An 18,208-nucleotide genomic window follows, 5' to 3' on the forward strand; every position below is an offset into this window, starting at 1 on the left:
TTCGTCTTTTGTTTAGTCCTTTTACCATTTTGTTCAATGCCGATTCTAGTGACATGACATGCGCACACAGTTTGGGCCTAATCTTAAAAGTTAATCATAAAACCCTGAAAAGGTTATTAGACCATTTAAAGGAAATAAGGACGGTTGAGATTATTCAGAGCTCGAGTCATATGGAACTGGGGCAAGTAAAATATAAAGAAAACCGTTAAAGGCAAGATTCGCCAAATTGACATAAGGGTCTTCATGATAATGAGAAGTGAGAGTGTCGCCCAACGGTGCTTTAGAAATAACAAATGAAAAAGCAAACGTGTGAATATAATTGTCAAGTCTAGCACCATCGGAAGAGACTATAAATCTATGTTCAAATGTGTTGTTTGCATTGGCATGTTTTGAAGACTAGAATGACGAAGGCATTTTGTTCTGCTACCTAAACACTTTATCTTTCGTTACCCCTTTTGAGCCTTATTTATTTTCTTTCATACCCCTCGTTTGGAATCAACAGCAACGACTAGGGAATACGAGCCTGGAAGGTAAAGAATAAAAAAAACGAAAAAAAAAGAAAAGAAAAGAAAAATGATAACAAAAAGAAAAAAAAGGAAAGTCAAATGAAAAAAAAAAGGAATTGGGAACTACGTTTGACCTGATTCCTCAAAGAGGATACGTAGGCGCTTCACAGCTCGGTCATAGTTTTGAAAAATGAAAAAAAATCAATCAATTAAAAAATCCCCAAGCAAGAAACTGGGGCAGATGTTGCGTTTGTTGTAAATAAATCTAGTTCCGAAGGTTGTAATTAATAACCCGAAATCGATGCATTTTTGAGCCTTTAATACCCTTTCTTTCTAACCCTATCCAAAACTCACATTACGGTCCCAAGAAAGACCTTCTGATCAGTCTTCAAAAGATGCCAAGTCAGACAAATGAAGAGTCTTACCGGCGAACATAACATTCTGTTCCACGGTAGAAAGGACTTTAATCTCCAGCAGAGAGAGTCATACCGGCAACACTCCAAATCCCCAGCTGGGAAGTGATACAAATGAGAGAGTCTTATCGGTGAAAACCTTCATAGGCACCATAAGGCGATGAAAGCTGAGAGAAAACCAAAATGAGAGAGGCTTGATAGTGAAAACCCTTCGGGCACTTCAAGTCGAATAAGATTGGGAATCAGATAGGGAATCGTCAAGGGAAGGTCTTGAAAGACGATTGACGGCAGAAGATAGGCCACATGTGCATGTCATGACCAATAGAGTCGGTATCTGCGTTTGATAGATTTTTATTTATAGTTTCTTTTGTTAAAGAGTCATCGTTTCCTTTGTCTTTTATTTTGTTTCTTTTATCTTTCTCCTTTCATAGAAAAATTCCCTAGTAGAGTCTGTTTGGTCAGAACAAGTGAGAATTGACTTCAAAATATGTCATCAGCTTTCCAATTATGCCAGATGAGATCTGACTAGTACATCCAAATGGTATAGTCAGCAAGGAACAAGCGTGAGGCCAATGTCAAGAAAGATATCCCCAGCAAAAGGGAATTGACAAAGTAGTGACGAGTGTCAAGAGGGATATCCTTGCCAAAACCAAGGTTATAAACCTCAAGGCCAAGGCCCATGAACAGAGCAAGGAGAGCAGTGAGCATGATTTGGCGAAATCCATACTAGACTAAAAGGTCAGGGAAATGCCAGTTTCCGAGCTATGCCACAAAAGAAGAGGGATATCCCCAGCAGAAAGGGATTATCCCCAACAAATAATATCATCCCCAATAATTTGTGCAACGCAGAGCAAGGAAGGAAAAAGGGAAAACCATCCCAGCAGGAGTATCACAACCAACCACCATGTTTTAAACTAACAAATTCTGTTTGATTTGAAGCAGGTAAAGGAAATGGCATTGAGGCCAGAAATGCATGCCACAAGGGATATTATCAAACTGGGGCAGAAAATTTTCCTTCCATTTAGAAGATTTTCTGGAAGTCATGTACCCATTCAGGGAAGAATAAAAATAACGTCAGTCTCAAGGGAAGTGGTCTTTAAACCAATGTTGCCCCTAACATAATAAGTTTCAATGGAGGAAGTCGTTCCCCAGCAAATGGATGAAACTTGAGCTTAGAAAAAGCAAGAGGCCAGCATCATTCCCAACAGCCTTCCGAAGAATGAAGCACTAGTTCTGAAGGAATCAGAATCCCCCAGCAGTGTTATCCTCAACAGCGCTATCCCCAGCTGATAACATTTTATCCCCCAACAGGTAAGAAAATAATTCATCAGCAGTGTTATCCCCAACAAGTTTTCGACCTCGAATAGGATATGTCGGGTTCATCCGCCCTCGAATAGGATATGTCGGGTTCATCCGCCCTCGAATAGGATATGTCGGGTTCATCCGCCCTCGAATAGGATATGTCGGGTTCATCCGCCCTCGAATAGGATATGTCGGGTTCATCCGCCCTCGAATAGGATATGTCGGGTTCATCCGCCCTCGAATAGGATATGTCGGGTTCATCCGCCCTCAAATAGGATATGTCGGGTTCATCCGCCCTCGAATAGGATAATTTCGGGTTCATCCGCCCTCGAATAGGATATGTCGGGTTCATCCGCCCTCGAACAGGATATGTCGGGTTCATCCGCCCTCGAACAGGATATGTCGGGTTCATCCGCCCTCGAACAGGATATGTCGGGTTCATCCGCCCTCAAATAGGATATGTCGGGTTCATCCGCCCTCAAATAGGATATGTTGGGTTCATCCACCCTCAAATAGGATAGTTTGGGTTCATCCGCCCTCAAATAGGATGTTATTTTCAAAGTTATTGATGAAGACAGGCGCCCACCTGAATAACGAGAGGAATACATTTCTGTCTTTTCATTTCTGTTCTAGGTCACCCACCAGTATAATGCGGGCATATCATTTTTCATGTCTTTACTATTAGGCGCCCACCTGCATAACAAGGAAATACATTTCATATCTTTACCAATAGGCGCCCACCTGAATAACGAGAGAAATACTTTTATGTCTTAGTTTAGACAGGCGCCCACCTGTATAACGAGAGGAATACTTTTTGTCTGTGCATTTCATATATTAGGCGCCCACCTGTATAACAAGGGAATACATTTTGTGTCTTTACCATTAGGCGCCCACCTGTATAACAAGGGAATACATTCCACGTCTTTACCCATAGGAGATGCATTTCCTCCTAAGTTTGTTTTAGTTTCACCCATAGGAGATGCATTTCCTCCTAAGTTTGTTTTAGTTTCACCCATAGGAGATGCATTTCCTCCTAAGTTTGTTTTTTACCCATAGGAGATGTATTTCCTCCTAAGTTATTTTTACCCATAGGAGAGGCATTTCCTCCTAAGTTTGTTTTTTACCCATAGGAGATGTATTTCCTCCTAAAGTTTATTTTTACCCATAGGAGATGCATTTCCTCCTAAGTTTGTTTAGTTTCACCCATAGGAGAGGCATTTCCTCCTAAGTTTGTCTTTACCCATAGGAGATGTATTTCCTCCTAAAGTTTATTTTTACCAATAGGAGACGCACTTCCTAAGTTTAGTTTCACCCATAGGAGAGGCATTTCCTCCTAAGTTTAGTTTCAACCAATAGGAGACGCACTTCCTAAGTTAAGTTTCACCAATAGGAGACGTACTTCCTAAGTTAAGTTTCACCAATAGGAGACGCACTTCCTAAGTTAAGTTTCACCAATAGGAGACGCACTTCCTAAGTTTAGTTTCAACCAATAGGAGACGCACTTCCTAAGTTAAGTTTCACCAATAGGAGACGCACTTCCTAAGTTAAGTTTCACCAATAGGAGACGCACTTCCTAAGTTAAGTTTCACCAATAGGAGACGCACTTCCTAAGTTAAGTTTCACCAACAGGAGACGCACATCCTAAGTTAGTTTCACCAACAGGAGACGCACTTCCTAAGTTAGCTTCACCAACAGGAGACGCACATCCTAAGTAAGTTTCACCAAGAGGAGACGCACATCCTAAGTTAGTTTCACCAACAGGAGACGCACATCCTAAGTTAGTTTCACCAACAGGAAACGCACATCCTAAGTAAGTTTCACCAACAGGAGACGCACATCCTAAGTAAGTTTCACCAACAGGAGACGCACATCCTAAGTTAGTTTCACCAACAGGAAACACACATCCTAAGTAAGTTTCACCAACAGGAGACGCACATCCTAAGTTAAGTTTCACCAAGAGGAGACGCACATCCTAAGTAAGTTTCACTAAGAGGAGACGCACTTCCTAAGTTAGTTTCACCAAGAAGAGACGCACGTCCTAAGTAAGTTTTACCAATAGGAGATGCACTTCTTAAGAATAGTTTTACCAATAGGAGATGCACTTCCTAAGTTTAGTTTTTCCCAATAGGAGACGCACTTCCTTAAGTTTAGTTTTGCCCATAGGAGATGCACTTCCTAAGTTTACTTTTACCCCATACGAGACGCACTTCCTAAGATTACTTTTACCCCATAGGAGACGCACTTCCTAAATTAAGATTTCACGCATAGGAGACGCACTTCCTAAATTATTCTCATTCATAAGAGACGTACTTCCTAGTTCAAAATCATTAAGGTTTCACCCATAGGAGACGCATTTCCTAAGACTATTTTACCCCTAGGAGACGCACTTCCTAAGTTTAATTTCATGCATAGGAAACGCACTTCCTGAATAAAGTTTTCATTATTAGGAAACGCACTTCCTAGTCTGGTTCACTCAGGTTATACTTTTGCTTTAGGAGATGCACTTCCTAGTCTGGTTCATTTAAGATTTCATTCGTAGGAGACGCATTTCCTAGTTTGAGTCATTGAGATTTTACCCATAAGAGGCATACTTCCTAATATTGATAGTCCATTTATAGGAGAAGCACTTCCTAGTTTGGCTTTTTCAGATTATATTTTATTTCAGGAGACGCACTTCTGGAATTGAGATTTCACCCTTAGGAGATGCACCTCCTAGTTTGATTCATTTTAAGTTCGACCATAGGAGACACACTTCCTAGTCTAGTTTATTGAACTTTTACCTGTAGGAGACGCACTTCCTAATCAAGGTCTTTCAAGTTTTTTTAGGAGACACACTTCCTAAAATCGAGATTTTATTCATAGGAGACGCACTTCCTAGTTCTAGTCACTGAAGTTTTCACCCCAAGGAGACGCACTTCCTAGTTTAGTTCATTCTGATTCAACCATAGAAGAAGCACTTTCTAGTTTGAGTCATTGAGGTTTTTATTTTAGCAGACACATTTGCTAGCAAGAGTTTTTGGTTTTACTCGTAGGAGATGCACATCATAGTCTAGTCTTTAGTTTACTCTCATCATTGCATCAATAGTATAAATAGGTTACAATTTTGCTAACGACTCACAAATCTTCCCAGTGCAAACTGAGGTTAGGAAATTTTCGTTTGTTTTGTTTGTTTTGGTGGTAGGATCCCGCCTGGAAAATAGAGGTTGTTAAATTCAAGATGATGAAGCCAGGCGCCCACCTGTATAACGAGAGGAATACTTTTCAGTCTTCACATTTCATGTCAGGCGCCCACCTGTATAACGAGAGGAATACATTCAGTCTTTACATTTCAAGCGTTGAAGTTGGGAGCCCGCCCAGATAACAGAGGCATACATTTCAGCATTAATTTTCAAGTATTGAAGTTGGGATCCCGCCCATACAACAGAGGCACACATTTCAAGATCAAGTCAGAGGACAATAAAACAGAGGGTTACAACAGGAATCCCCAGCAGGAAACAATAAAAATCCCCAGTACCGGGAAGCAAAAGGATGCAACAAGAGGTCCCAGCACAAACTCAAGTGCATGTGTCAAAAGGAAGAAAAGCATCTGAAGAAAAGCACCGGAGGAAACACAAGCCGACAAGAAAGCAACACAACAAGAACAAATTTTAGTCTAGCCTAGCTTCTTGTTTTCTTTTAAACACGGTGTAACAAGGAGATCGGTAAGCAGTGATAACAGCATGCAACAGCAGTAACATTGCAGTCTCACGGTAGTCCCAGCTACCAAAACTTCCCGAACTACATTGACCTGATTCCTGTTTAGCCCAGGATATGTAGGAAACCTTTGAAGCAAAGGTTCGGTCAAATCTTTTTCAAAAAAAAAATGCTTCACACGGAGTACTCGGATGGGCAAAAATCGCTCGCTTTATCTTTGCACGAAAACCCTTCGTGTCTTCGGGCAAAGAGGGGCAGCTGTAAGCACGTGATTTTTGCCCTATATGAGAACTACTCCCAAAAAATTCAAAAATAAAATAATTTTTCTTGGTGTGCAATTTTTGTGATATTTTGTGATATTTTGTGTAACTATTTGTATGTTTGTCTATGCATGTTTATTTGTTAAATTAATAAAAAATACAAAATATGTCGCATTTTTGCATGTAGGATTTAATTCTACAATTGTTAGTAATTAAATTTGTTTACAAAAATTAAAAATTACAAAAATAGGCATCGTTTGCATTTTTAGCATTTAATATCCAAATGAACAATTTTATGCTTAATTATTACTTAATTGTGCGTTAATTGTTATTGGAAGTTAATTTGCGCTTTTATAACTTAATTTAGTTCTTAATAATAATTTAAGTACTTTTATAATTTAGTTTTAGAAAAATAAAAGAAGAAAAGAGAACAAAAATACAAAGAAAAATCGGATTGGGCCACTTCTTCAATTTCAAACCACAGGCCCAAATAATTGCCCAACTTTCCCCATGACCCGGTCCACTTCAAACCGGGTCGACCCGGTCCGCTCCATTAACCCAACACCCCTTCTTCATTTTTGTCCAACACAAAACAAAACCAAAAAAATAAAAAATAAAAGGTGAATTATCACTATTAATAGTTTTATTTTTTGTTTTTTTATATATAAAAAATCCGAAAATATTTTATTTTATTTTTATTTTTTTAAAAAAAATATATATAATAATTTCGGGAATGATTTAAAAAAAAAATAAGAAAAAGGGAAGTATTGAATAAAAAAAATATAAAAGTAAAAATAGGTGAAATTCTCTTTCTTTTTTTTTTAAAGTAAAAGAATGTATAAAATTTAAAAAAAAAGTTTTGTGGAAATTTTTAAAAAATTTAAAAGTAAAAGAAGGTTGGAATTAAAAAATAAATATAAAGGTATCTGAAAATTTAAAAAAATTAAAGTAATTGAAAGTAGCATTTTTAAAAGAAAAAGAAAAGATAGTGGTTTGTTTTTTAAAGAAAAGTTAAATAAAGTGAGATTCTTTTTTTAAAAAAATAAAAAGTGAAATTTTAAATAAGATAAAGTAATTAAAGTTGGAATTTTAAAAATAAAAGTAAATAAAGGTGGGATTTCTTTTTCTAAAAAAATAAAAGCAATTTGTAAGTGGGATTTCTTTTAATTAAAAAAATAATAAAATAATAAAAAACAAATCTGAAAATTTCAAAAAATTTGCTATAAATAGAAGAGAAAATTTAGGAAGAAGAGAGGGGAAAAAAGAGGAAAAACTAGATAGAGAGAAGAAGAAAAGAGGGGGTGGAGAGAGCAGTATACACTCGATATACACTCTGGATACAGAGAATATACAAGGACAGAATTCATTTTTGAGAGAGTAAAAAAGATAGAAACAAATTTTTTGAAATATCGAGAGCGGAAGAACACCATAGAGAGTTCAAATCTAGAAAGAAAAAAATAAAGAGAGATTTTCGCACTATTTGTCTTCTCCATTTTTACTAGTTTTCTCCGTGTTGCTGGGATTTCTGGACTGAGGTGTTGAAGCTACTGTGTTGGGCTTTCTGTTGCTGTATGTTGTTGTGTTACATACTACTTTGCTGATCTTCTTCTTCTTGTACTGTCATTTCCAGGTACACATTTGTACACTCTCGGCTTGAAGCGAAATGAAATATTAATCAGGCTTTGTTCCTGTTGAATCCCTCCTGTTTATATTTGTGTTTGAATATAATTTTCTTTTCTTTGTATAAAAATGTAGTCGATTAATTAATGAGTAATGGGATTGCATATGTATAACTTCTTCATCTAATAATTTTAGTTTAAATTAATCAAATACTAGTTAATTTGTTTTTGATATTATGGTGTGTCAATCTCATGTTCCAGTATTATTGAATAAAGAATATAGAATGAAAGCAATTTTTCTTTGTACAAACTCGATCGCAATTTTCCATTCACATTAGCCGTAAACTAATAACTAATAAGTTATTATTTTTTTTCAGCATGTAATTAATTGAGAAATTTTCTTTTATTTTTAGAGACAAACTTAATAGAAGAAATGTAGTCACTATAGGTTTATCTTTAAAAATAAGAATGAGATGAGTCTCGCCAAATCAAAATACAAAATTGCGGGACCCTCAGTAAATGTTTGCTTTAAATTGCTTAGACTTCGGGATGGACCGTTTAGCAAAATTCCATGGCCCTACCCAAAGTAGATGATACGCTAGTCGCTTTAGGCGCGCCTTTAATAATTTAATTTTCTTAAACTCGGGTGCACATTGATGTGACCCAAATCCAAATCTCAACGGAGTCAAAGTGTGTCGACGACCACGGGTACATTGATTGTAACGCGGTTTAAGATACATTTTCACAACGTTGCAATTCCTTGTAAAAAATAATAATAATAATTATGAAAGCGGTAAAAAGTTAAAATTTGCACATAAGTTCATATTTGTATAAAATCAGATAATCAAGCCGAATATAACAGTTGAGCGACCGTGCTAGAACCACGGAACTCGGGAATGCCTAACACCTTCTCCCGGGTTAACAGAATTCCTTATCCGAATTTCTGGTTCGCGGACTGTAATATAGAGTCATTCTTTTCCTCGATTCGGGATTAAATTGGTGACTTGGGACACCCTAAATTTCCCAAGTGGCGACTCTGAAATAAATAAACAAATCCTGTTTCGATTGTCCTTTAATTGAAAAAAACTCCCATGTACCCTCGCGGGTGCGTAAAAAGGAGGTGCGACAGGGATAAGACCAGATTTGATGATGGAGCTGAAACATGCATGATAGGAGGAATGTGAGTGGATGATATTGGCGGTGTGATTGATGGAGTTGTCGTTTGTGTGTTTGAAGGAGATTGAGATATGGTAGTGGATATATCATGATGGTGTTCTTGCATGGAAGGTGTAATAGGGTTTGAGGAGCTCGAAGGAGTAGAATTAATTAGTGTTTTTTTGTGTGTTGTTTGTGTATTTTGTTATAGGCTATTAATTGTTGATGATTGTGTTGTGTGTGAGGGTGAGGTAGTGTCTTGCATATGGTAGAGGTGGTCGTGTCTTATTGCATGCATGTTGATAGGTTGTGGTGGAGGTTAGACCAACTTTTATTGGGCCGAGTTTGTAGGTAAATTTAGGGGTACTTGAGTAGGAATTATTTTGTGTGAAGAATTGGTTAAGTCTGGATTAAGGGAATTATCAGTGGTGTTGTCTTCAACAACAAGTTAATTAAAAGGATTATTATGACACTACTAGAAATTCGGTAAAAAGCGACCAAGGTTGGTCGCTTATAGGCCTAAAAGCGACCAAACATGCCTGGTCGCAATATTGTTGGTCCCTTTATTTTAGGGACCAAAGTTGGTCGCTAATTAGCGATCAACTTTGGTCTCTAAGGTAAAAGGACCAAATATTCCGGGTAAAGACTATAGCGACCAACTTTGGTCGCTTTATTATTTTAATAATATAATTTTGGCGACCAAAGTTGGTCTCTAAATGTAAAATACGTTATTTATTTATTTATTATTAATCATAAAAAAGCGACCAACTTTGGTCTCTAATCCAAATATTATATTTTAAAATCTAAAAAATAGAGACCAAGATTGGTCGCTTTTTTATTTATTTTAAAAAAATAAGCAACCATAGTTGATCGCTAACTTCAAGAAATAATTTTTTTTTAATTATAAGCGACCAACTTTGGTCGCTATATTTCCAGAAATTATTTTTTTAAATAGAATAGCGACCAAAGTTGGTCGCTATTGCCCAGAAAATTATTTTTTTTAAGGGAAAAACGACCAATTAACGACCAAAGTTGGTCGCTTTTCTTGGTATATTTTTGCCAGAAAATACCTGTTTTGGCAGCTACACCACCTGTCAGCTTACCAAAAATCCTAAACATGCATTTTATGCCAACAACAACAACAACAATAAACAACAACAACAACAACAACAATAAAAAGCAACAAAGTATAAAGTTCAATAGAACTAACACATTAAGCTAACAAAACTAAGTTAACGCTTATTACAAGCCCATTCGAAAACTGGTTCTATTGTCTAGTTCAAAGTATATAAAGTACTCAAGGAGTGTTCTTTCAGCATCCTCATCCGAAAGTTGGATTGTCTCGCCCGACTTATTAGGTGGTTGACTGCGTATGAATTCCCCCACATCAGCTATGAAACGAACCTGACCAAAACCAAAGCAAATACGTCACAATATGCTAAGGGAGCAAAGCCCAAGCAAAAACAATCGAAAAATATCAAAAATCCTGAAATTAGCAAAACCCGAGCCCCGGGGCCCACTTCTCTAAACTCAGAAATTTTCACATCAACGTGTTTCTTATCCTTCCACGAGTCCATACATATCAAGAGTTCTCAAATCCGACCTCAAATGGCCCTTCAAATCCCAAATTAAAAATCTCAAAATTCCAATCCCTAGTTCTTCCATTTCTAGTTTAAATTCCATAATTTTCTAGGTTAATTTCACAATAGAATCACGTTTTATGCTCATAAATCTTACCTCCAATCACTTCTCCTTGAATCCCTCTTCAATCTCCCTCAAATAGCTCTAAAAAATACTCAGCTATGGAGGAAAATTGGCTCAAAATTGCGGATGAACAACTTAAAACATTCTGCCCAGGGGTTTCCGCATCTGCGACACCACCACCGCTCCTGTGGTACCGCTTCTGTGGTAGTTCCTCCGCATCTGCAAAAATCACTAAGGGTCCAGGTTCCGCATCTGCGGTCCACAAGCCGCAGGTGCGGCTCCGCAGGTGCGGTCCATAAGCCGCATCTGTGGTCCCTGGCAATTCTTCCCAAACCACTTCTACGGCTCTTCTTCCGCATGTGCGGCACCGCACTTGCTGTCCTAAATCCGCAGGTGCGGAAATACCAGAAGTAGCAAATTCTGAATTCTCTTAAGTTCAAAATCTTTCTGTTAACCATCCGAATTCACCCCGAGGCTCGCGGGACCTCAACCAAAAGCACCAACACAACCCAATACCTCATTCAAACTTGTTCCAATCATCAAAACACCACAAACGACACCAAAACCACCAATTCACATCGAATTCAAGCCTAAGTTTTTCTAAAAACTTCCGAAAAACATTTTCGATCAAAAACCTAACCAAACCACGTCCGAATGACCTGAAATTTTTCACACATATCACAAATGGCATAACAAAGCTACTGCAACTCTCGAAATTCCATTCCGACCCTCAGATCAAAATCTCACCTATCAACCGAAAATCGTCAAAATACTAACTTTGCCAATTCAAGCCTAATTCTATATCGGACCTCTAAAACCACTTACGATTACACTCCTTAGTCACAAATCATCTCCCAAAGCTAACTGAACCATCGAAACTCACATTTGAGCCCTCTAACGCATAAGTCAACATTAGGTTGACTTTTCCAACTTAAGCCTTCTTAAAAGAGACTAAGTGTCTCATTTCTTACCAAAGCCATACCAAACGCAAAACAATCAACTCGACCACATAAACCACGGATAACGAAGCATAAAGAAGCAAAAATGTGGGAAACGGAGCGGTAACTCATGAGACGACTGGCCGGGTCGTCATAGTTAATCTCTCACAAAAGCTTACATTTTGTCAAAAAATGAAGTACCAGAAAAAGATAACAAATTAATATTAAACTCCCACTATAATAAAAAAAAACTAATAGTGCAAATCACATATCTACAGGAAAATAGAAGTACATAAAAATATCTACGTAATAAGATGGATGGAGAATTTTTAATGATTTTTAGCTTTCTATATATAACGTAAGATATTTAAAACTATAAGTAATGATACTATTTATGATAGTTTTTTAAGTATGAAAACTCGTCGAGAACAAAAATAATGCTAATAATATTAATCAAAGTTTGCTCGTCAACTTGGGTCTTCGTAAAAAAAAATTATATTGTCAAATCATATATTTATCTAAAGATAATGGTGTACCCATGCATCTAAAATCCTGGATACGCCTATGCATCTGCCACATCATTGAAGAAACTTTCGATATCATTATCAAGCTAAATTAATGTTTAAAATATTATGTTGGTCGAACTTGCTTATAATCTTGATGTAAGGTGAATTTACCATGATTAAGCTTGCAGACCTAGTGAAGGAGGTAATTACATATTCTCATGAAGCTTCTGTGAGATTGCATAGATGTTCTTAACATGCAGCGGAAGACAATAACAATCCTAGGCAGAAATTTTCATTTTTAAAATTTATTTACATGTCAAAGATCAGATCTAAGACGTACCTGGTAAAGAGAGTCTCGTTTTAAATTTCTTTGATAGTGCAAATACTATATGTGTATCCACACCGAGACTGGTCCTTGCTATCAACTCTTTAATCAATGAAACCACGTGAACAAACTGAATGAAAATATTGTTGAAAGTTTTCTAAAAAATCTCAACTCAAAGGTAAAAGAACAAGAAATAATTTTCTTGTACTAGTATTTTCTACCTTGATTTTAAATTGTACTATTACTTTCTCGAAGTAATTCTCTTCTCAAGAATAACTCTCTAGGTTTTTACAATATGTGTAAGATCTACATATTTTTCACTAATTCTTAATTAGGACTCACACATATATATACATAATTTCCATTGGAACAAATCACATGTCTTATGGTAAATATTAAAAAAAACACGTAACTAATTTATCGAATTCAATTCTAAATTAAATTCTACAACTTAGTCAATATTTTAAAAAAAAAATATGTAACTCATTTATAAAATTCAATTCTAAATTGAATTCTACAACTTAGTCACCATTTTAAAATAAAAACATTTAAATCATTTATGAAATTCAATTCTAAATTGAATTCTATAACTTAGCCACCATTTTAAAATAAAAATATGTAACTCATTTATGGAATTCAATTCTAAATTGAATTCTACTTATCAATATTTTCCTAATAAAATTTAACTCCCATATCAAATGGGTTGAAAATTGCCGACAAGTCCATATGGACTTTCCACGTTAATTAATCCAATTCAAAATTGGATTTACTAACAAGACTTTATTAATATTTTATATAACATCTCTTATATAAAATAAGTGTTAATTATATATATCACATATATATTTTAACCAAGAGATATAATTTAATTTTTTATTTTAAATAGAAAACTTCAATTTGTTCACAATATTAATCATACCCTCTATGCCAAATAGTGTGATGACCCGGTAGTCGTCTCACGAGTTACCGCTCTGTTTCCCCCATTTTTACTTCTTTATGCTTCGTTATTCGTGTTTTGTGGTATTGGATTGGTCGGATCGAGTCTGGAATGATTTTTGATAAGGTTTGAGACACTTAGTCTCTTTTAAGAAGGTTTGAGTTGGAAATGTCAATCGGATATTGACTTATGTGTTAGAGCGATCGGATGTGAGTTCCGATGGTTCGGTTAGCTTCGGGAGGTGATTTGGACAAAGGAGCGTGATCGAAATGGGTTTTGGAGGTCCGAAGTAGAATTAGGCTTGAATTGGCGAAGTTGATATTTTGACGATTTCCGGTTAATAGGTGAGATTTTGATATAAGGGTCGAAATGGAATTTCGAGTGTTTCAATAGCTTCTTTGTGTCATTTGGGATGTGCGTGCAAAATTTTAGGTCATTCGAACGTGGTTTGGTTGGATTTTTTATCGAAAGCATTTTTCGGAAGGTTTTTAGAAACTTAGGCTTGAATTCGATGTGTTTTGGGTAATTTGATGTTGTTTGAGGTATTTTGATGATTGGAACAAGTTTGAATAAGATTTTAGGATGTGTTGGTGCCTTTGGTTGAGGTCCCGAGGGCTTCGGGGTGAGTTTCGGATAGTCATTCGGACCATTTTTGGAGTTTGAAAGAAGCAGAAATTGCAGGTTTAGGGTTGCAGAGAATTTACCCTTCGTGATCACGTAGGGTGTCTCGCGATCGCGTAGAAGTAATTGAGGAGGGTACCCAGTTGTTCTTCGCGTTCGCGATTGGAGGCTCACGATTGCGTAGCTTGGGAGAGTTGTTCATTGCGAACGCGTGGGTGTGGTCGCGTTCGCATAGAGTCAATTGGACCTGGGTCTTGGCAGGATGTTTGTGCATCGCGAACCGGGGTTATGTCCGCAATCGCCTAGGGTTATCCTGTCTGGTAATCGCGTTCGCGTAAGCCTGGTCGCGTTCGCGTAGTGTAATTTTGGGAAGCTGAAGATTTGTTCTTCGCGATCGCAAGGGGAGTGTCGCGATCGCGATGAAGGAAATACAAGCATGTGCAGAATATTTTTAAGTCGTCTTGTTCGCGAATGTGGGTTTATTTTCACCCATAGTTGATCATTTCGAGAGCTTTTTGAAGTATATTAAAGACGGATTCAAGGGGAAACGTTTGGAGGTAAGAATTTCGAACGTAAAACTCGATTTTATTATGAAATCCACCTAGAAATTCATGGAAACCTAAGCTAAAAATTGAAGAACTAGGGCTTGGAATTTTGGGCTTTTGATTGAGGACTTGGAGGACCATTTGTGGTCGGATTTGAGAACTTTTGATATATATGAACTCGTGGGGAGATATGGAACCTGTTAATGTGAAAATTTCTAAGCTTCGAGACGTGGGCGGGGCTCGAGTTTTTCTAATTTTGAGATTTTTGGTATTTTTCGATTATTTTCACTTGGGCTTTTGTCCCTTAGCATATTGTGACGTATTCATTCTGATATTGGATAGATTCGATGCACGTGGAAGCCAATTCGAGGGGCAAAGACGTCGCGAGCTAGAGATTTAGTTGGTTCAAGGTGAGTAATGATTATAAATGATGTTCTGAGGGTTTGAAACCCCGGATTGGACATCGTAGTGCTATGTTGAGGTGACTTACACGCTAGGTGGCGAGCGTGGGGTAGAGCACCATTGGGGATTGTGACGCAGCCCATCTCGATTGATGATTTTACCGCGTATTCTATTGAAAACTATTTTCTATCATTATTATTTGGACTGAATGTCATATATGGGCCTGGTGCTAACTATTTGAACCCTTCGGAGGTTTTCATTGATATTTCCTCACTGTTTTGACTTATTACTTGAACTCAGTCATGTTATTTTCCACTATTTTTCAAAATCATCCATGTTTACTTAGTTTTAAGAGTTAAATGATATTTTAAATGATATTTGAGCTGAGAAATACTAATTTACTATTGCCCGAGGGGCTTGTGATGGTTTTTGACTGAGTAAGGCCGAGGGCCTATATTGTCAGGAATACCTGATACTGATTTGAGGCCGAGGGCCTGAGATATGTATGCCATGAGGTGGCTTGATTGATATGAGGTCGAGGGCCTAGTTAATGATGCCACGAGAAGGCTTGATATTGCGCTTGGGCCATAAGGGGCCCCTCTAGGAGTCTGTACACCACTGAGCGCGGGTACCCATTGTGATGTGAGATTGGGCTCGAGGGGCTGGTACTGTTCTGAGATATTGCCCGAGAGGAGGATTTGTGGATACTGAGCCCGAGGGGCAAACTTCTACCTGTTTACTTTACATTATTTACCTGTTTTACCTACTGAAAGAAGATTTTACCTGGTGTGCAGATTTAGGCATCGCTGGTTCCACTCCTGAGTACTGATTCCTCCAGTTCCAAGCGGTATACGGAGACTACGAGGTAGCTATCGTCATCCACAGCCTCGTGTGTCTATTATCTTGTCATTTCTATGTCCTTCAATCATTTGTACTAGATATTGGTTTTAGCAGACTTGTATCGTGGTCTATAGATGCTCGTGACTTATGACACCCCGGTTAGGGCTGTGTCAGGTTGGATTTCCACATTTGTTATCTGTATTTCCGCTATTCAGTATTATTAAACGATGTTTAGACTATTTCTATGTTATTTAACTGTTTAAAAATGAGAATTGGTTCAATTGGCTGGCCTTGTCATCACGAGAGGCGCCATCACGACCAGGTTTGGGGTTAGGGTCATGACAAGTTGGTATCAAAGCCTAGGTTACATAGGTCTCACGAGTCATGAGAAGGTTTAGTAGAGTCTCGTGGATCGGTACGGAGACGTCTGTATTTATCCTCGAGAGGCTGCAGAACCTTAGGAAAAACTTCATATTCTTGAAATTCTTGTCGTGCAAACTTGTTTGTCTGAGTACTAAACTTTTATTATTCTATTCTCTCACAGATGGTGAGAACACGAGCTACCGGACGGGGTGGACGACCACCAGTGCCACCAGTTGAGGCCACCAGAGGCCATGGACGCGGTCGTGGTCGTGGCAGAGGCAGAGCAGCGATGGCAGCACCTGGTAATCCACTGGCTGCCCCAGTTCAGGATCAGGCTCCAGCTATGGATGCTCCGGTAGTACTAGTTCAGACACCAGCTGTTCCTATTATGATTCCAGGCCTTCAGGAGGCTTTAGCTTAGATCTTATCAGTGTGTACCAGTTTGGCTCAGGCGGTTTCAGCTACCGTAGCCGCAACTACTTCGCAGGCTGAGGGAGGCAATCAGACCCCCGCCGCTTGCACACCTGAGCAGGTAGTGCAGGGACTTCATATGCCGGAGGCACCTCCAGCCCAGCCGGTTGCACTAGCCCAGGAGTTTGCAGTACCAGTTATGCCAGATGATAAGCAACGTTGACTTGAGAGGTTTGGTAGACTCCAGCCTCCGACATTCAGCAGTGTAGAGGGTGAGGATGGCCAGGGTTTCTTGGATAAGTGCCAGCAGATGCTTCGTACAACAGGGATTCTTGAGACTAATGGTGTGGCATTTACCACCTTTTAATTTTCTGGGGTTGCCTTCACTTGGTGGGAGGCGTATCAGAGGCATATGCCTATTGGTGCAGCGCCCCTTACTTGGCAGCAGTTCTCCATTCTCTTCCTGGAGAAATATGTTTTGTAGTCCCGTAGAAAGGAGCTGCACAGACAGTTTGAGTAGTTGCGACAGGGTTAGATGACTGTGTCATAGTATGAGTCGAGGTTTTCTGAGTTGGCTTGTCATGCCATCTGGTTGGTTTCGATAGATCGAGAGAGGATCAGGAGATTTGTTGATGGTCTTACATATTAGCCCAGTATTCTTATGACCCGGGAGAGGGTATCTGGTGCTACGTTTGAGGAGGCGGTTGATATTGCCCGTGAGATTGAGTCGGTTCGCCGTCAGGAGCGAGAGGAGAGGGAGGCCAAGAGGCCTCGAGGATCGGGCAGTTATAGTGGTGCTCCTTTGAGGGGCTAGTTTCAGCATGGTATAGGTCGTTCATTCAAGCCTGCTCAGTCAGCTCGCCCAGGTTATCGTGGAGCATCTTCGGGACATAGTTATCAGGGATCTCAGTAGGGCCAGTTATCACTCAGCGCCTTTCCATCTCAGAGTTCATCTCGTGCTCCATCAGCTCAGGCCTCTTCTATGCCGAGTGCATCTTCTAGTCACTCTGTTGCGAGGGGTTCGCTTTAGTCCCCTTCTCCAACACCTGGAAGTTGTTATGAGTGTGGAAAGATGGGCCACATGTGGAGGCATTTTCCTCGTAGTGCTTCTAGTTCATCCCAGCAAAGGGTCAGTCTTTGGCGTCAACGCCAGTTGCTTCTCCACTACCCGCTCAGCCAGCTAGTGGTGGAGGTCAGTCATCCAGGGGTCGCCCCAGAGGGGGAGGTCGATCAGGGGGCGGTCAGGCCCGGTTCTATGCTATTCCAGCCAGATCCAATGTTACTGTTTTCGATGCTGTTATTACAGGTATTGTTTTAGTCTGCCATAGAGATGCCTCCGTATTATTTGATCCTAGATCCACCTTTTCTTATGTGTCATCATACTTTGCTCATTATTTGGGTATGCCCCGTGAGATTCTTGCTTTACATGTTCATGTATCTACCTCGGTGGGCGATACTATTGTTGTAGACTGTGTGTACCGGTCATGTGTGGTGACTATTGGGGGTATGGAGACCTGAGTTGATCTTTTATTACTGAGTATGGTGGATTTAGATGTCATTTTCGGCATGGATTGGTTATCTCTGTGTTGTGTTGTTGTAGACTGTCATGCTAAGACAGACACTTTGGTTATGCCGGGTGTGCCGCGGATCAAGTGGCATGGTGTGACT

General features: G+C 38.9%; 1 pseudogene; it reads left to right on the forward strand.

The window, feature by feature from the left end:
* LOC107824105 (UDP-glucuronic acid decarboxylase 5-like) overlaps positions 1-18,208 on the forward strand; it is a 47,758-nt pseudogene that overhangs the window by 15,719 nt on the left and 13,831 nt on the right.

Source organism: Nicotiana tabacum, chromosome 11, assembly GCF_000715075.1.
Source record: "Nicotiana tabacum cultivar K326 chromosome 11, ASM71507v2, whole genome shotgun sequence".
NCBI classification, from domain to species: Eukaryota; Viridiplantae; Streptophyta; class Magnoliopsida; order Solanales; family Solanaceae; genus Nicotiana; species Nicotiana tabacum.